This window comes from Chanodichthys erythropterus, chromosome 3 (assembly GCF_024489055.1).
Source record: "Chanodichthys erythropterus isolate Z2021 chromosome 3, ASM2448905v1, whole genome shotgun sequence".
NCBI lineage: Eukaryota > Metazoa > Chordata > Actinopteri > Cypriniformes > Xenocyprididae > Chanodichthys > Chanodichthys erythropterus.
In genome coordinates this window covers 2,916,931-2,925,201 of record NC_090223.1, presented here as the reverse complement: position 1 = coordinate 2,925,201, position 8,271 = coordinate 2,916,931, and positions in this window count along the sequence as shown.

Genomic DNA, 8,271 nt, shown 5'->3' with positions numbered 1-8,271 from the left:
CGATCCGAACAGAAGAGCATGCAGAACTAACCATCAAATACTCAAATAACCGGATGTGGACATTCTTGAACGACTGCTTTGTGTATGTCATCCTTTCAGTAGACTATATCATTCATGAATAAATGTCATGTAACTGATTAGGCTATGAATTAATTTTATTCTGTACAGAAAATACTGCAATAAAATATTCGGTAACACTTTAGAATACTGTATCGTACTTACTGCATAACTAATAAGGAATTACTGCAGAATTAATCGGTAGTTCTTCATTAACACTCAAGTAACTACTATTAACTACTAAGGAATATGTGTTAACTAATCAGTATGTCATAGCGTTTTTTAATTGTGTTAAGTAACTATTAGTTAATCAGTAACTAATCAATTCAGTCATGCCTCCTGAAGAACTACGATTAAGTAACTACTAATTCAGCTTCAGGAGGAATAACTATTAAGTAACTATTAATGAACTGTGAAACTCAGTATCAGGTTATGGCCCTTTCTTCTTTACTACTAATGTTAGTTGATTTACTTAGATTTATGCCTACTGTACTGAGATATATATATATATATATATATATATATATATATATAATATATATATATGCTCTGCAAATATTGTTAAACATTTGTTCATTTGCGCCACTGTATGTTTCTGTCGGTGGGTGCTATAATGTTGCACGTCTTGCATCGCATGCAGGTCAAAGCTTGAGCGCACACATGTAATATCTGTGAGTTTTGTAATATCTCCCGTTTTGCAAGAGAAAAGGGACTGGGATTCCAACTGTCAGCGGAGAGGTACATCGCTCTCGCATTATAACAATGCGCTGGCGACACTTAAACTAAACACTGTAGGTACCACATTAATGAACTGTAGAATTAGAAGAAAGTTGTTTATTCATTTATGTTTTTTTAAACGAATGGTGAATTCTTCGTGTTTTTCCTCGTGCTCGACCATTTCCGTGGATGGCGCTTGAGAGTGTTATTTTTTTATTCAAGTGTTGTCTGCAACCAGAAAATCAGGATGGATCCGTGACCTGCCAATACCTCAGGTATGTTTATGGCCTTATATATATTTTGTGTCTGTTTTTACTCAAGATATTTCACATTACTATTATAAAGTGATGCCAAATGAGTTCTGTATTTAAGGCAATGATCATTACCACATCATGCTCAAAGAATTACTTCAAACCCACTGATAATTATTGAAGAATTACCACATCATTCTCAAGGAATTACTATGAACCTGGAACAGTATTCTAAAGTGAAAACAATGGGAACCCATTGATAATTAATGAAGAATTACCACATCATTCTCAAGGAACTACTAAGAACCTGGAACAGTATTCTAAAGTGAAAACAATGGGAACCCATTGATAATTAATGAAGAATTACCACAACATTCTCAAGGAATTACTAAGAACCTGGAACAGTATTCTAAAGTGAAAACAATGGGAACCCATTGATAATTAATGAAGAATTACCACATCATTCTCAAGGAACTACTAAGAACCTGGAACAGTATTCTAAAGTGAAAACAATGGGAACCCATTGATAATTAATGAAGAATTACCACATCATTCTCAAGGAACTACTAAGAACCTGGAACAGTATTCTAAAGTGAAAACAATGGGAACCCATTGATAATTAATGAAGAATTACCACATCATTCTCAAGGAACTACTAAGAACCTGGAACAGTATTCTAAAGTGAAAATATCATTGTGCATAAGTAATAAAGCCTAAAGTAGTACTAACATAAAAAATGTAATTGTACTTTAAAAGATGACACATTTTAAGAACATTTACATTTATTGCAGTGTTAATAACATTTTCAAAAAAAAAAAATATATATATATATTTCCATACAACAAAACAATGAAAAAAGTGAACACTAAAACAAGAAAACAATACCAAAATTTTACATCAGATTACTAGGAACTTACCAAATATAACAACAGAAGACAGCAAATATGTGTATGCCTAAACTTCAGCTTTCAGCCAATGGTTTTCTAATACATCTAATTCATGTTATTTTTTTTCTGGCAAAGGTCAATAAGCATGCCATTCTTCTTTTTTTCCTCGATGATGCTTCGAAGTGGCTCCCTTGTGCACATTTATTTGCACTGTTTGGCAAACTCTGACAGTTTCTGGAACTTTTCACGCAATGTCTTGTAGGCTTCAGCATCACAATACTCCAGCTCTGCTATTGCTGCCGTATCCACAACCGTTTTTCGATCCACCCCACACTTGTGGTATGACACATTGATGTCCTAAGACATGAAACGATCGGTTTTTGTGAGAAACCGAACGGTATTTATATCATTTTTTTAACTATAATACACCACTATGTCCAACTGCCTTCATCCTTCCATGACGGAAGTGATCTCTAGCACACGTTGAAGTCTACGCGCGCGACATCACTTCCGTCCAGAATGCAATTTGACCTTATTAACATGGAGGATGAAGGCAGTTGGACATAGTGGTGTATTAGAGTTAAAAAATGATATAAATACTGTTCGGTTTCTCACAAAAACCGATCGTTTCATGTCTTAGGACATCAATGTGTCGTACCACAAGTGTGGGGTGGATCGAAAAACGGTTGTGGATACGGCAGCAATAGCAGAGCTGGAGTATTGTGATGCTGAAGCCTACAAGACATTGCGTGAAAAGTTCCAGAAACTGTCAGAGTTTGCCAAACAGTGCAAAGAAATGTGCACAAGGGAGCCACTTCGAAGCATCATCGAGGGAAAAAAGAAGAATGGCATGCTTATTGACCTTTGCCAGAAAAAAAATAACATGAATAAGATGTATTAGAAAACCATTGGCTGAAAGCTGAAGTTTAGGCATACACATATTTGCTGTCTTCTGTTGTTATATTTGGTAAGTTCCTAGTAATCTGATGTAAAATTTTGGTATTGTTTTCTTGTTTTAGTGTTCACTTTTTTCATTGTTTTGTTGTATGGAAATAGATGTTTTTTTTTTTTTTTTTTTGAAAATGTTATTAACACTGCAATAAATGTAAATGTTCTTAAAATGTGTCATCTTTTAAAGTAAAATTACATTTTTTATGTTAGTACTACTTTAGGCTTTATTACTTATGCACAAGGATATTTTCACTTTAGAATACCGTTCCAGGTTCTTAGTAATTCCTTGAGAATGTTGTGGTAATTCTTCATTAATTATCAATGGGTTCCCATTGTTTTCACTTTAGAATACTGTTCCAGGTTCTTAGTAGTTCCTTGAGAATGTTGTGGTAATTCTTCATTAATTATCAATGGGTTCCCATTGTTTTCACTTTAGAATACTGTTCCAGGTTCTTAGTAGTTCCTTGAGAATGTTGTGGTAATTCTTCATTAATTATCAATGGGTTCCCATTGTTTTCACTTTAGAATACTGTTCCAGGTTCTTAGTAATTCCTTGAGAATGATGTGGTAATTCTTCATTAATTATCAATGGGTTCCCATTGTTTTCACTTTAGAATACTGTTCCAGGTTCTTAGTAGTTCCTTGAGAATGTTGTGGTAATTCTTCATTAATTATCAATGGGTTCCCATTGTTTTCACTTTAGAATACTGTTCCAGGTTCTTAGTAGTTCCTTGAGAATGATGTGGTAATTCTTCATTAATTATCAATGGGTTCCCATTGTTTTCACTTTAGAATACTGTTCCAGGTTCTTAGTAATTCCTTGAGAATGATGTGGTAATTCTTCAATAATTATCAGTGGGTTTGAAGTAATTCTTTGAGCATGATGTGGTAATGATCATTGCCTTAAATACAGAACTCATTTGGCATCACTTTATAATAGTAATGTGAAATATCTTGAGTAAAAACAGACACAAAATATATATAAGGCCATAAACATACCTGAGGTATTGGCAGGTCACGGATCCATCCTGATTTTCTGGTTGCAGACAACACTTGAATAAAAAAATAACACTCTCAAGCGCCATCCACGGAAATGGTCGAGCACGAGGAAAAACACGAAGAATTCACCATTCGTTTAAAAAAACATAAATGAATAAACAACTTTCTTCTAATTCTACAGTTCATTAATGTGGTACCTACAGTGTTTAGTTTAAGTGTCGCCAGCGCATTGTTATAATGCGAGAGCGATGTACCTCTCCGCTGACAGTTGGAATCCCAGTCCCTTTTCTCTTGCAAAACGGGAGATATTACAAAACTCACAGATATTACATGTGTGCGCTCAAGCTTTGACCTGCATGCGATGCAAGACGTGCAACATTATAGCACCCACCGACAGAAACATACAGTGGCGCAAATGAACGAATGTTTAACAATATTTGCAGAGCATATATATATATATATATATATATATATATATATATATATATATATCAGTACAGTAGGCATAAATCTAAGTAAATCAACTAACATTAGTAGTAAAGAAGAAAGGGCCATAACCTGATACTGAGTTTCACAGTTCATTAATAGTTACTTAACAGTTATTCCTCCTGAAGCTGAATTAGTAGTTACTTAATCGTAGTTCTTCAGGAGGCATGACTGAATTGATTAGTTACTGATTAACTAATAGTTACTTAACACAATTAAAAAACGCTATGACATACTGATTAGTTAACACATATTCCTTAGTAGTTAATAGTAGTTACTTGAGTGTTAATGAAGAACTACCGATTAATTCTGCAGTAATTCCTTATTAGTTATGCAGTAAGTACGATACAGTATTCTAAAGTGTTACCGAATATTCATGAACAGTTGTATTTGTATAGTACCTTTAACATTGCAAATGGTCCTAAAGTAGCTTTTCCAAGAATAGCTTCAAAACCCACTTTGAACTTTGAAGTGTTCTTTCAGTGGTCATGTGAAAAAAAAAAAAAAAAAAAAAAAGATTGTCATACAAGAATTTTAGTGTGTATTTGTGCATACAACTTCATTGCCAAGCTGAGGTAAAACACTCTCGCGACTCTCTCGTATGTAGCGCTGGAAACTCTGATTCGTTCTAGTGAATTAGTTTGTCCAAACAGTCCTTTCTCTCATATGTAACTTTGGAAAATCATTCCATTGAATTATATATTGTAAATAAACAGGTTCCAAATAATTCACATTACATGACATTTCAGGGAGTATTCACAATTGGATATTTATTTTTTTATACACAAATTCTTTTTTTTTTTTTTTTTTTTTTTATATACTACAATAATAGTATTGTTTTCAAAAACTTGCACCTTGAAACCATTTTAAAAAGTTTTCAGTCTCCCAAAACAACTAACAGGGAACATTCCCAGAACATTCACTAACGTTCTTTAAAAGTTGTGTGAATGTTAGTACAAAACGTTATTAAAATAATGTTTTTGGAACGTTCTTATAACGTTATTAACGTTCTTATAACGTTTAGAGAAAACGTTCTGGGAACAACGTTCTTGGAACATCTTTAGGATGTTATTTGTACTTGATGAACGTTCCCATAATGTTGATAGGAAACGTTATTAGAACAACATTCTCAGAACGTCCTTATAACATTATTAGTATTTTCTGAATGTTATCATAATGTTATCATAAAACGTTTTGAGAACAACGTTCTTGGAACATCCTTAGGACGTTATTTGTACTTGATGAACGTTTGCATAATGTTTATAGAAAACGTTATTAGAACAACATTCTCAGAACATCCTTATAACATTATTAGTATTTTCTGAATGTTATCATAATGTTATCATTAAACGTTTTGGGAACAACGTTCTTGGAAAATCCTTAGGACGTTATACTTGATGAATGTTCTCATAATGTTGATAGAAAACGTTCTTAGAACAACATTTTCAGAACGTCCTTTTAACGTTATTAGTATTTTCTGAATGTTATCATAATGTTATCATTAAACGTTTTGGGAACAACGTTCTTGGAACATCATTAGGACGTTATTTGTACTTGAAGAACGTTCGCATGTTGATAGAAAACGTTATTAGAACAACATTTTCTATTTTCTGAGGCTGAGAAAACGTAAATGGTAAGCTTGAATTAATAATACTATTTTAAATGACATATATGCCAGAACATAACATCAGAATTTCAAAGTTGTATATTTTTTTATTCTTTTTTCAAACTGTTTATTTTTTTAGCCTGACGTTACGAGCCGTTCGTTCCCGCTCCTGCTCCATTCAAATCTTGCGCGCACTGACAGGGTCCGGTATTTTCATCATAGAGAGATTAAAGGGGGTCGCACACCGGACGCGTAGCTCGGCGCCGCGCAACGTCTTTAAAATTCGAACGCATTGTTTTCTATGAGAGTACGCACACCGGCGGCGACATTCGGCGCCTGTCCGCGGCGCCCAGCAACGACTCAGGAAGTTGTTTAAAATCCTGCCGCGCCACACAGCGCCATGTACATTGTTTTACATTAAATGTATATTATATTTCTCTCAAATCATCGTTAATGTACATACTGACTTCACCCTGTGCTGCAAGATACATCAGTTTCACATTCTTAGTTTAACAGCTTGAATAAAGTCTAAAAATGTATAATAAACGTAGCATTTTCTTTCCTTTTGCTTTGTTGTGCCATTTTTCCATGTACACTAACCTCAGTGCGAAATATCAAAGCATAGGCATGTGTAACACTCCTGGAAAGAAGTAAAATGAAAGAAGGTAGAGTCTGCTGTGATGGCTTCTCGTCTCTTCATTTGCAACGAATGAAGCAATAATGCATATAACAACGTTTGTCACATTACAGTGGTCAACACATGTATGACTTGCACATTTGTACAGCAATGACTGGGTATAAACACGAACAACAATATTTTTCATCATCAGAATCCACCAAGTGACACTCAAATGTCTTATTCTTTTACAAGACTAAGATTCCTAAAATATACAGATAAGTATCAAACGCATTTATGTATTATATATATAATAAACATATCTATATATTAAATCTCTCTCTCTATATGTATTTTTGACATCACTAGTATTTAACCTTTATCTAACTAATAACATGAAATTTATGTCAAAATAAATACATTGAGAAGATGAACAATATTCCCAGTTCATTCTGATGCATTACATTGAATATGAAATTCACTCGTCACATATATTGTCAAATGTAACGCAAATAACCATGAATTAAACAACCATGTATGCAAAATGAAGATATCTCATAACACTAAAACAATAATATATATTTATATATATATATATATATATATATATATATATATATATATATATATATATATATATATATATTCGAATTATATTTCTATTATAAACATTATAATATAGGCGGGCTTTCGCGCTAGTCGCGGAGCACATGCTAATCATGTGCTCAACCACACTGAACTCACGACAAGTTTTTGTAAAGTACAAAATAACAGCTTAGAACACCTACAACTTGCTCGTTTTACTTTAGACAGTGTTTATGCTAAAACTGAAAGTGTGTTTTGTGCAGTTTACTTCGCAGTTACCTGGAAAGAAGTAAAATGAAAAAAGATAGAGTCTGCTGTGATGGCTTCTCGTCTCTTCATTTGCAACGAATGAAGCACATCACAGGCGCGCACCAACTTATTGTGCGATGACGTCATGACGCAGGTATGCCAAATGGAAATAATTAATTTAGGAAATGCACAAAACAGACTTTACTTCTCGAAAAACACATATAATGAATTAAATACAATTTTATAATATTAGAAAAATACAATTAACTATATATTATCTTTGAGAACTTAATCACCATATCACACTCTCCCCCTCAAAATAAAGATGTCGTCCCGACATTGAATTGCTTAGTCTGTCACAGTAATACTCAAATTACAGTATTTGAACTCTTTTCACTTTACCAAGCATACATTCACAGTTGTGCTATTGCTCATTTCACCTCACAAGAGTCCTTATTTGTCGATAGACATGAGGCACTTGTTTGTAAATAGTCCCATGAGGTAATTCTAAAAAAAAATGGTTATTTGCAAACCACCAACAAGTCTCTGTTAGGAAGGAAAAACAGTTCATTTATTTGCTCTATCGAGAAAAAATGGCAAAGAGTCCTTCATGGAAGAAAAAAAAAAGATTAAAAAAAAAAGTGTCAAAAAAGAAAGTCTCAAAGTGATTCAAAGTGTCCACAGTTTCAAGACCGCACAACAGTCCATTATTTTTCAAAATCTGATAACAGTCCACTGTTTTCGTTTTGCAATAGTTTCTCACTATGGGCAATAAACAGTCCCTGGGTAATATTCTGTATCATGACATTTCATGCTTTCAACACAGGCCATACGGTGACTAGTCATGGGGTAGAATTCATGTGGTAG